Raw genomic sequence first — 12,500 nt, 5'->3', positions numbered from 1 at the left:
CTCCAGTCCTCCGGTACTCTACCCTCTCTCCAGCAAACATTAAATAACCTCACCAACCAGTCCACCATCACTGCACCTCCCTTTTTCAGACATTCTGCATGACATCCATCCAGACCAGGTGCCTTACCTGCTTTTATCATCTTTACAGCTGCCTTCACCTCATCCTTCCTTATTTCTCCTCCATTCTCCTCACTCATCACTCTCATTTTCTTCGCATTTCCCACTGCAGCTATCTTTCCTTCCCTATCCTCCTTCACATTCAGCAACTCCCTAAAATATTCTGCCCATCTTCCCCTCACTGCCATCTCTTCCATTATCAACTCTCCATCTGTACCTTTTACCTTTTCTTCCCTACTTGATTCGCCTCCTCTTCCTCTCTTAATTTCTTTCCAAAACATCTTTTTATTACTTTCAAAATTTTCTGTCATACTCCTACCCCATTTCACATCTGCTCTCCTCTTTGCCTCCTTTACCTTTTGCTTTACTTCTCTTTTCTTTTCTTTGTACCTCTCATATGGCTCCCCTGTCCTCTTTTGTAACCAATTTGTGAATGCTCGCTTCTTCTCTTCTACAGCCTTCTTTGTTTCCTCATCCCACCATTCACTACCCTTTCTTCTATTTCCCTCTGTCCTTCTTGTTCCACACACCATCCTTGCACACTTTAAGACTCCCTCCTTGAACCATCCCCATTCCTCCTCCACACCCATCTCTGCTCTATCCTTTACTCCCTCCCACTCCTCCTTCAGCTTCTTTTCGTACTCCTTCTCCTTTTCCTTTTCATTCAAGGAGTTCACTCTAAGAACCTCCCTACCTTTTGTCCCTTTCCTCCTTCTCCATCTATCCTCCACTCTCAGCTTACCTTCCACCAAAAAATGATCTGATATTCCCCCACCCTCTCCCCTTAGCACATGTACATCCTTAACTCTTCCTTGGTGGTTTAAAGAGTGTAATGAGGAATAGACATTTGGGAATGGATGCGAAGAGGAGACTGTATGAAGGAGTGATTGTGCCAACAGCACTGTATGGGGCAGAAACGTGGAACATAAGATAAGAAGAGAGAAGGAGTTTGAATGTGTTTGAGATGAGGTGTCTGAGAAGTATGGTGGGGGTTACTAGGCTAGATAGAGTGAGAAATGAGGAGGTGAGGAGGAGAACAGGGGTGAAAAAGGATTTGGGAGATAGGGTTGATGAAAGAATATTAGGATGGTTTGGACACATGGAAAGAATGAGTGAAGAAAGACTAGTAAAAGAGGTATGGAAGGCAGATGTGGAGGGAGTGAACATGAGGGGACGTCCTAGGATGAGGTGGATGGATGGGGTGAAGGGGGCTTTGGGGAAGAGGGGAATGTCTGTTGAGGAAGGAAGGGAGAGGACGGAAGACAGAGGTGAGTGGAGAATGGTTGTATATGGATGATGTTGTGACTGCATGAGGAGGAATGGGCGGGGAAGTGGGGGGTGGGGTAGTATGTGTGAGTAAATTTTGACGCAGCCCGAAGGGATTTCTCCCCGTCCTCGCCTTATATGCAAAGGGGGACGGAGAGGGGGGGGTCGCCGATTAAATGAAGCGGCCTCGCTGTGGATGTACTGTGTCTTGCGACACTGCTTCTGACCCAGGGCGGTGGGCAGGGTGCAGGGATGACCCGTCATCCAGGAGGTGCTCAGATGAGAGGAAGGGTGGGAGGGGTGTGGAGTGTATTTAGGGATGAAATGGGTGGGAGTGTTTTTATGCCTTTCCCTTTTTGGCTACCTCCCTTGGAAGGGGGAAAAAGCCTCGGTATATGTATGTATGTATGTATATATATATATATGCATATACATATATATATATATATATACATATGTATATATATATTTATATATATACATATATATACATATATATATATATATATATATATATATATATATATATATAGTAAAGGAAGCTGTATAATACAATAAATATTAATTTTTAGGATTTTATTAACGGTTTGATTAAATTCTGACACGTGGCAAGAGCGCTTCCCTCGCCCCGTGTTGCCACGCCAAGGTGTCCCTGGGTGAAGGACAGATGACACGAACGACCCGATAACTTTGGTGATCAAACTGGGATCGTCGCACTCGGGGGAATTCCCGCTTCTGCCCCACCCTAAACGGACTCCTTGGAGCACAAGGACTATAGTTAGGATAGGAGAGGACGGGGAGAAAGCCCACAGGAATTTCTCCCCGTTTTCTCTTTTTCTGCATGAGTGGACGGAGAGGGGGCGGGGTCGCCAATTAAATGAAGCGACCTTGCTATGGATGCACTGTGTCTTGCTGCATTGCCTCTGACCCCCCAGGGCAGTGGGCGGGATACAGGGATGACCCGTCATCCATGAGAAGCTAAGATGAGAGGGGGAAAGGGTGGTGGATGGGAGTGGAATGGGTGGGAGTGGGTACTATGTGCCTTTGATTTGGCTAACTCCTTTATAAGTGGGAAAAATCTCTTGGTATATCGATAGATAGGTGATTACATACACGTGTCTGATGATGTATAAAGACGTATATATAACGCTCTTCAGTATTCAGTCACAACGTTTCACTCCGTCTGTTGTTATTTGTAGTGATTCATGTACAAGATCTCTTCTGGTAGCGTGAGGTAATACAAAATACTCCAAGAAGGAATAAATTCCCCAAAAATAAAGAAAAATAATGACCGAAAGACCTCTGAATAAGACTGTACTTATTCATCTCCGTGGTCCAACTGGCTGGCGGCAGGGTTCGAACTACCGTCACCTCAACCTCCGCTGCAAGTAGCGACGCTCTAAACCGCTCGACCAGCGAGGATTCCCCAGAAACAATCTTGTAAATAAAAACAACCCTTTTATTCAGTTCTGGTTAATCTTAAACGATATGATTCAGTTTTGCTCTCTTAAGGCATTATCTCCGACTGTTGGAACTGATACGTAGCCCATAGCTTTTGGGAAGGAATTGATGTGTTACAGGAAAACAATTGTCCTCCAGCATATCAAATGACATTCTATGTATTTTTGTTGCGAAAAAGTCCTGGAAATGGGCGCCACTGCCGATGAGTCGGAGGTCGGAGAAAAAAATAGCCCAGCGTGATAACCCTTTAACTTGGTTTGAAATATCCAGCTATTTATCCTGTTACTCCCATACACCAATAAATAAAGACATAATTAAATAAATAAATAGATAAATGAATAGATAAATCATATAGGTGACATAGAGGTACAAGAAAAAAAACGAAAAACACTTTTAATATTAAAGTTCTGCACAGAATAAACATTAGAAAGATAATTTACATTACGCTCAGGAAATGTGGCCAGCCAGGTGTTGCATATTACAGAGTGATATTAAACATTCAGGCGTGATATTTTCACCCCCCACCCCCAACAACCACGTATTTCTTTTACACCGTTGGCGTGTTAAACATACCCCCTGGCGTGTTAAACATACCCCCCCCATTGGCGTGATAAACATACCCCCCATGACTATGAGTTAACAGTCAAGGGAAGGTTAAAAATTTTAAAGTATACATGAACTACCGTAAGTACGAAAATAGAAGAGCTGGCGCGCGTGCCCGACTCAAAGTCGTGAGCGGACGTCTTGTAGGACTACGCGTGCCTCTCGCCTTTACCAAACCATGAACGATGTCCCAATAACAGATCGGGAAACCGGCCTCGAACTCTGAGGCCGAGGTCGATCCTCAGTTTGGTTTCAGGGGGAACGAGCCAAGCCTCGGATCTGAGTTGTAAACCGTGAATGCATATGAGAGGGAGAGAGAGAGAGAGAGACAGAGAGAGAGAGAGAGAGAGAGAGAGAGAGAGAGAGAGAGAGAGAGAGAGAGAGAGAGAGAGAGAGAGAGAGAGAGAGAGAGAGAGAGAGAGAGAGAGAGAGAGAGAGAGAGAGAGAGAGAGAGAGAAGCAATTTCCTTAATGAAGATTCGTCACAGCTCAGGACGGAGCACACACCATTTTCGTTGCTGCTTTCCTCTCCCCCTCCCTTCCTCCACCACCTTACGTGTTGCTCTTCCTCCTCATCCTCATCCTCATCCTTCTTCCTCCTCCTCCTCCTCCTCCTCCTCCTCTTCCTCCTCCTCCTCTTCCTCCTCCTCCCACTCTTCCATGTTCATCTTGTGTGAGGTATACAAAATATATTTCGGTCCCGGTGTGTCTCTCTCCCTCTCTCTCTTCCCAATAATGGAAGTGGCCAATTTACATGAAAAATAAAGAAAGAACACCCAAAACAAAATAAATAGATAGATAAACAAATAATAAAAAAAAAATGGTCCGTTGAGGTAAGGGTCATTTTCTTTATTCTTCATAAAATCCATTCTATCTTATACTTCATCCATGAAGTAATTTTCTCCCTCCCCCTCCAACTCCAACTCCCCCTCCCCCTCTGGACCTCTCGGCCTTCTTACGTTAACAAGCAATTTAACTACTTCCATCTTCACACTCTTCTTCTCCAAGTACTCCTTTACATTAATTTTCCACTTTTTCTTTTTCTTTGTTTTTTTCATCAAATTCCAAATCGTGGCTCTCTCTTTTCCCCTCATGTCTTTTTGCTCACTTTCCTTTCTCTTTCCCCTCTTTTCTTTTCTTCCCCTACCTTCACCTACCTTCCCTTCCCTTCCCTTCCCTTCCCTTCCCCTCACTTTCCCTCACTTATCCATTTCCCTTACTTTCCCTCACCTCTCTTCCTCTCATTTCTCTCCCTTCCCATCCATTTCCCTCCTTTCCCCTCCCTTTTCCTCCCTTTCCCTCCCTTTCCCTCCTTCCCTTTCCCTTCCCTTTCTCCTGTTTTCCTCTTCTCCCCCTAGATCCCCATTTCACTTTCTTCCCTTCTCTTCCCTTCCCTTCCCTCCCCTCCGTCTCCTCTTTCTCCTCATTTCCCTTTCATCCCTTTCCCTTCATTTCCCCTAATTTCCTTTCCCCTCCTTTACACTGCGTCGTCTTCCCCTCCTCTTCCCTCTTTCCTTCTTTTCCACTTGTCTTCCCTTTAACAACTTTTCCTCGTCTCCTCTTTCCCTTTTCTTCCCACCTGCTCCTTCCTCTTCCTCTCCTTTTCCCTCACCTTACCCTTGTTCCTATTTCCTCTTGTTTCACCTCAGTCTTCTCTCCCCTCTTTTCCCCTTAGCTCTTTTTACCCCTTCCTTTCCTCTGATTCCCCTCTCCTCGCCTCGGTTCTTTTCCTGTAGCCCTCTTTCCCCTCTCCTTACCCTGGTTACCTCACTCTTTTCCCTCTCCTTACTCTTAGTTCTCTTTCCCCTTTCTTTCTCCTACTTCTTTTTTTTGCCTCTCCTTTGCCTCCTTCCCCTGGCTTCCCTCTTCTCGTCTCAGTCTTCTTTTCCTCCTCTTTCCCCCAAAATCTTCTTCTACCTATCCTTCCCCTATTTCCCCTTTCCCCTCACCTCACCTCAATGCTCTTTCCCCTCTTCTCACTTGCTCTCATTTACCCTATCCTTCTCCCTGGTTATCCTTCTCCCTCTCTTCCCCCCCTCTTCTCACATTATTCCTCTTCCCCCCTCTCATCCTCCCCTCCCTCACTCCCTTTTCCCCCCCGATGGACCTTGACGTGCTCCTCCTCGTCCCTCTGGTACTTGAATTTACTGACCTTGTCCTTGGAGGGGAGGGGGAGGTGGGAATACTTCCTCAAAGTGGACGTTCTGTTTGCGGCCATCATGAGGCACTGTGCCTCCGCGAAGGCACCGAGTGCCATGCGCAGGCACGCACGGCCAACAAAGACACACAGCCACAGTCCAGGAGACAGTTATTATTTTGAGGACGCCCTGTTCACATTAGCGGTTTGAACTGCGGCGGTTCAGTTACGATGTAAGTCAATGGAGGCATTCACACACACACACACACACACACACACACACACACACACACACACACACACACACACACACACACACACACACACACACACACACACACACACACACACACACACACACACACACACACACACACACACACACACACACACACACACACACACACACACACACACACACACACACACACACACACACACACCACTCAGTTTTTCCTTGAATAGGCGGTACCGCCGCGGTTTCCGTGCGATTTAAACCTCTAGTATAAACAGGGTCTAAGGAATGTTGATGCAGGGGTGTATGCATAATTTGACGTACGTACGTACACACACACACGCACACACACACACACACACACGCACACACACACACATACACACTCACACACACACACGCACACACACACACGCGCGCACACACGCACAAACACACACACACACACACACACACACACACACACACACACACATTCACTCACATGGATAAATAATTGGAATAGCTCAGAAGGCAAAATAGCCCAATCTGGAATAATACATGAATTTAATTCGAAGTGTGATAAATTGGAGAACAGGGAGATATAGCCAAAAAATTGAACCATACATGAATTTGAAGCTAGGTATGATAATGAGAGTAAGAGACGTTCGGAAAACTTAACAAGAAAAGCAAGTACACATTCTACTTTGTAATCGTGGAAAGCGTTCGCCAGTGCTGGCCAAAAGTTCGCCAGTACGGGTGCCAACCGTGACAACATTAATTCGCATATACTGTATGTCCTAAATATACCTTCATATTCACACAAGCCCTTGTGTATGCATACGCACCAAAACAACCAATTATCAGTCTGAGAGAGATCATGTAAAGTGGTGTGGATTCCTGTACATTACTGTCTAGCCTTGGTCTTCTTGCCTTGGTTCTCCAGACTTAGTTCCCAGCCTTATTCACCAGACTTAGTTCCCAGTCTTGTTCACTAGCCTTGGTTCCCCAGCCTTGGTTCGCCTTGGCTCCGAAACTTGGTTCTCTGCCTTTGTTTCTAGCCTTGGTTACCCAACCTTGGTTTTCCTGCCTTAGTCCCCAGCCTTAGTTCCCAGCCTTGGTTTCCAGCCTTAGTTCCCAGGCTTAATTACCATCCATAGTTCCCATCCTTAGTTCCTAGCCTTGGTTCCCAGCCTTGGATCTTAAGAGAACGGGAAGAGGAGGGGAGGGAAGAAAGGAGTGGGAGTTGGCAGGAGAAATGGAAAGAAAGAAAAGACAATGGGAGTGAATGAAAGGGGAGGAGAGAGAGGGGGAAGTTTGGAGAGAGAAGGAGATGGAGGTGGGAGGGAAAATGGAATGAAGGAGAGGGAGGAGAAGGGAGAAGGAGGACGCTAGAGGTGAAGAAGAAGAGGAAGGAGAAAGTGGATGAGGAAAAGGATGAGCTGGGAGAAGAATGGAGGGGGAGGTGGAGTTGTGGGGGGGGGAGTTGGTGGAAGGGAAGTTGGGGGAATTTGAATCCAATTAACGCGAAAAGAAAGATGGAGTCCATGACTGCGGCAAGAAACAGAGGGAAATGGGGGGGGGGGGCAGCGATCTCTGGAGATCGATAGCACTCCTATTAGAGTGCCACAAGATAGTGCCAGGAACTACGGAAACAGTGTCATGAGCTTTTGGGAGAGTCTGTGCCTACAGCCTTCTGGCACTCGAAGAATTGTGACGTGACGAGTTCGATGGCTCTCCAGTTGGCCCCCTTTGAGTGCGCCATGACAGTGCCAGGAGCTATGGAAACGGTGCAATGACCTTTTGGGAGAGTCTGTGTCTGCGGCCTTCTGGCACTCGAAGAACTGTGGCGTCACGAACTCGATGGCTCTTCAGTTGTCACCCTCTGGGTGCCCCAAGACAGTGCTCGGAGCTATGGAAATGGTGCAATGACCTTTTGTGAGAGTCTGTGTCTGCTGTTCTCTGGCACTCGAAGAACTGTGGCGTCACGTGTTCGATAGCGCTCCAGTTGGCCCTCTTTGAGTGTCACAAGACAGTGCCAGGAGATATGGAAACGGTGCAATGACCTTTTGTGAGAGTCTGTGTCTGCGGACTTCTGGCACTCGAAGAACCGTGACGTCACGAGCTCCATGGCTCTGCAGTTGGCTCTCTTTGAGTGCCACAAGACAGTGCCAGGAGCTATGGAAACGGTGCAATGACCTTTTGGGAGAATATGTGTCTGCAGTCTTCTGGCACTCGAAGAACTGTGACGTCATGAGCTCCATGGCTCTCCAGTTGGCCCTCTTTGAGTGCCAAAAGACAATGCCAAGAGCTATGGAAACAGTGTAGTGACTTTTTGGGAGAGTCTGTGGCTACGGCCTTCTGGTACTCGAAGAACTGTAACGTCTGGAGTTCAGGGAAAGCAGTAGGATACAAATTATCAGATAACGAGGAAAAGAAAAGGGGAAGGGAAGGGAGAAGCGAGAGAGGTGGAGAAAGGGAGCGATGGAAGAGAAGATAGGAGAAGAGAACGAAGAGATGGGAAGGAATATTCAGGAGGGGAAGAATTAGGAACAGGAGTAAGAAGAGTGAGAAGAAGGAGGAGAAGGAAAAAGAAAGTAGATAGCTATGGAGGTAAATATAGAAATGGGGAACATGAAAACGGAGACTAAGAGAGGCAAGTGATAGACATAAAGATAAAGATATAGGCAAATATAGAGATATAAATAGAGAAAGAGATATGGGTAGACATAGAGATAGAGACAAGGGTAGGTACAGAGACATATGACAAGTGACAGAGTTAAAGATAAAGGTAGAGGCAGAGATAGAGTAATGATAGAGACAGGGATAGAGATAAGGATAGACATAAAGATAAAAACATGGACTGGGACGGACATAGATAACAAGTGAGAAAATCAGAGATAATGGTAGATACAAAGATAAAAACAGAGACGGAGATAGAAACATATACAGGTACAGAAATAGACAGAGGCAGGCACAGACATAGAAACAGAACCAGAGGCAAAGACACAAAGAGAAATAGACACAGAGAGTAAGATGCAGATTTGAAGCACAAAAACAATCGTTCAGCATCAAAACAGTTCAATCGTCTACTAGAAGTTTGCCGAGGTGGAGGAGTAAGAGAAGGAGGAGGAGAAAGCAAAATGCCTCACCAGGCAGCGAGAACGAAATATACACGAAACAAAACGAAACGAAATGAATTTATAATAGTATAGAGAAAGGAATAGGAACGAACATATTTGAAAATAGATTTGGTGTATTTGGAAGAAGGTTAGAGGGCAATTGAGGACCTGAAAGTGAGGAAAAGAGATCAAAGAGTCTGAGAGAAAAAGAAAGAGAGTCAGAGATAGGAAGAGAGACAGAGAGAGAAGTAGAGAGAGAGAGAGAGAGAGAGAGAGAGAGAGAGAGAGAGAGAGAGAGAGAGAGAGAGAGAGACGGAGAGAGAGAAAGGGAAAGAGAGAGAGAGAGAGGATGAGAAAGAGATATGGAAAGAGAGTGAGAGAGTGTATGTGTGTGGGTGAGAGAGAGGGAGAGAAAGAGAATGAGAGAGAGAGAGTGTGTGTGTGTGTGTGTGTGTGTGTGTGTGTGTGTGTGTGTGTGTGTGTGTGTGTGTGTGTGTGTGTGTGTGTGTGTGTGTGAGAGAGAGAGAGAGAGAGAGAGAGAGAGAGAGAGAGAGAGAGAGAGAGAGAGAGAAAGAGAGAGAGGGATAATGAGAAAGAAAGAAAATGAGAGAGTATATATATTTGTTGGTGAGAGAGAGAGAGAGAGAGAGAGAAAGAGAGAGAGAGAGAATGAAAGTGTGTGTGCGTGTATGTGTGTGTGAAAGAGAAAGAACTAAGTACGTAAATCTAGGAAGATATACGTGACAGCGAGGTATTAGTATCAGGGAACAGGACATCTAGAAACGAAAGAAAATCGAGTTAAAGAAAATGGGAGGCTGTGGGCTAAAAAGAAAACGTAAAACGGGGGAAAAAAGGCGTCAAGGAAAGAATGGGATGCAGGACAAGGACCATGGAGACCGAGAATCAAGGGAGACGAAAAGGAAAAATACAATTTCGGAAAAAAAAATCGAAAAGGAAAAAATATATAAAAAAAAATTCGAATAAGAAAAAGATCATTTTGCAAAGAGAAGAGAACATTTCGAAACGGAAAGAGATTAAAAAGATAGAAAAAGAGAGGAATAAAAAATAGAAAAGAGAAATTTTGTCGAAAATGAAAAAGAAAATTGCGAAAAGCAAAGAGAAATTTTCGAAAAGGGAAAAGAAAAATCGAAAAGGGAAAAAATCGAAAAAGAAAAAGAAAGTACTCGGACAAAAAAAAAAGAAAAAAAAAGGGGGGGGTGGAAGCATTGCAAACAGTGAGGGGGGTAGAGGAACCGGCCCATGTTGGGCAACTCCTATGTAAACATTGGGGAAAGGAAGAGTGCCCGGAGGGAGTGGGAGGAGAGGATGGGAAGTCCAAACAGTTGAAGCGAAGTGAATGTGCTCGACAAGTAGGAGGGAGGGAAGGAGACATGGAATAAAGGGAGGAGGAAATGAAACATGGAATGAAGAATGGAGAGAAGGAGACATGGAATGAAGGAGGGAGGGAAGGAGACATGGAATGAAGGAGGGAGGGAAGGAGACATGGAATGAAGGAGGGAGGGAAGGAGACATGTAATGAAGGAGGGAGGGAAGGAGACATGGAATGAAGGAGGGAGGGAAGGATACATGGAATGAAGGAGGGATGGAAGGAGACATGGAATGAATGAAGAAGGGAAGGAGACATGGAATGAAGGAGGGATGGAAGGAGACATGGAATAAAGGATGAAGGGAAGGAGACATGGAATGAAGGAGGGAGGGAAGGAGACATGGAATGAAGGAGGGAGGGAAGGAGGCATGGAATGAAGGAGGGAGGGGAAGAGACGTGGAATGAAGGAGGGAGGGAAGGAGATATGGAATGAAGGATGAAGGGAAGGAGACATAGAATGAAGGAGGGAGGGAAGGAGACATGGAATGAAGGAGGGAGGGAAGGAGACGTGGAATGAAGGAGGGAGGGAAGGAGACGTGGAATGATGGAGGGAGGGAAGGAAACATGGAATGAAAGAGGGAGGGAATGAGGGGGGGAGCGGAGGAGGCAGGGAATGAGGGAGGGAGGAAAATAGAGAAAAGAAAATAATGAAAAAGAAGAAGGAAGGAATAGAATGAAAAGGGCGCAAAGGAGGAGGAGGAAAGGAGAAAGAAGAGACATGGGACGTTCAGTAGGTGGAGTGGAGAGCAAAGAAGAGCAAAATAAGGAGGAAGTAGAAGTGTAGGTGGAGAAAGAGACGTGGGCCGTAATGTGTAAAAGAATGAGAGAGAGTAACAGAGAGAAGGAGGTGAACCTCGCCGATGCCTTACATAAGGTCCATTAGGAAGAATAAACCACAAGAAGGTCTGACGTCACTTTTTTTCAGTTTGCTTCCTCCGATGGAAAAAACAGTACGGATATTCTTGAAAAGATGATTTACTAATATTCATGTTATATACATTTCTTTCCGTGCGAATTTTCATATACAATAACCCCAACACCATAATTAAACAATCGTGATTACTACAATAATTTCACTCCAAATCCACGAGACAAAAACAAAAAAATGGAGTTCTTGCCCACGGGGAACACAAATGACAGACAGCTGACGGAAGCTCTCATGGCCGACAGCCTTTTGTTTTCTCTCGCAGTTATCTCCAGAGACTTTATCTCGAGACCCGAAAGTCTCCCCCGTTCTCCCAGAAACTGGAGGGAGGGGGGTTGCCTATTAATCACGATATCATGGAGAGAGAGAGAGAGAGAGAGAGAGAGAGAGAGAGAGAGAGAGAGAGAGAGAGAGAGAGCCACTGCAGTGTCCTTTGTGGAGATCCTGCGGAAGAGGGGTGCCGCCTCAATTCCTCCTTCTCCTTCTACTCCTCTTCCTCCTTCCCCTCCTCCTCCTTCTACTCCTCTTCCTGTTCCCTCTCCTTCTTCTCCTTCTACTCTTCTTCCTCCTCCCTGTACTCCTCCTTCTACTACACATTCTCCTCGTTCTACTCTTACTCCTCTTTCTACTCCTCCTTCTCCCACTTCTCCTACTCCTACTCCTCCTTCTTCTCTATCTTCTCTTCCATCTACTCCTCCTCCTCCTATTACTCCTCCTCCTCCTCGTTCTACTCCTCCTCCTCTTTTTTCTACTCTTCCTCCCACTCTTCCTCCTCGTCCTTCTAATCCTCCTCCTCCTCCTACTCCTCTTCACATTAGTAACATCTGGCAACAACGAAAACAGTAGATTTTTGTCGTGTAGTGAGGGAACACCAAAGAATCTTGCATGTTTGGACTTCTCAAGTCATCGATACATCGGAACTCATTCCCACTGTGATGGGGAAGGACAGGGGAGGTCTACGATGCAAGGTCAGGAGTTCGGAAACTCGTGAGTTCGGGAGGAGGGAGGTCGTGAGGTCCTCAGATGGAGATGTCGGGTCATAAAGTCGTGAGATTGGGTCGTGATATCATGAGGTTGGGGCGTAAAATCGTGAGACTGGGTCGAAATGTCGTGAGATTGTTATATGATATCGTAAAATCGGATCGTCATATCGGGAAATCAGGTCTTAATGTTTTGAGATTGTGACATCGGGACGTGAGATTGTGATGTGAGATCGGGTCATAATGTGGTGAGATTGTAATATCGGGTCGTGAGACTGTGATATCGGCT

This window comes from Oratosquilla oratoria, chromosome 9 (assembly GCF_046742065.1).
Source record: "Oratosquilla oratoria isolate Oo_2021 chromosome 9, ASM4674206v1, whole genome shotgun sequence".
Taxonomy (NCBI): Eukaryota; Metazoa; Arthropoda; class Malacostraca; order Stomatopoda; family Squillidae; genus Oratosquilla; species Oratosquilla oratoria.
This window is presented reverse-complemented; position numbering follows the sequence as displayed.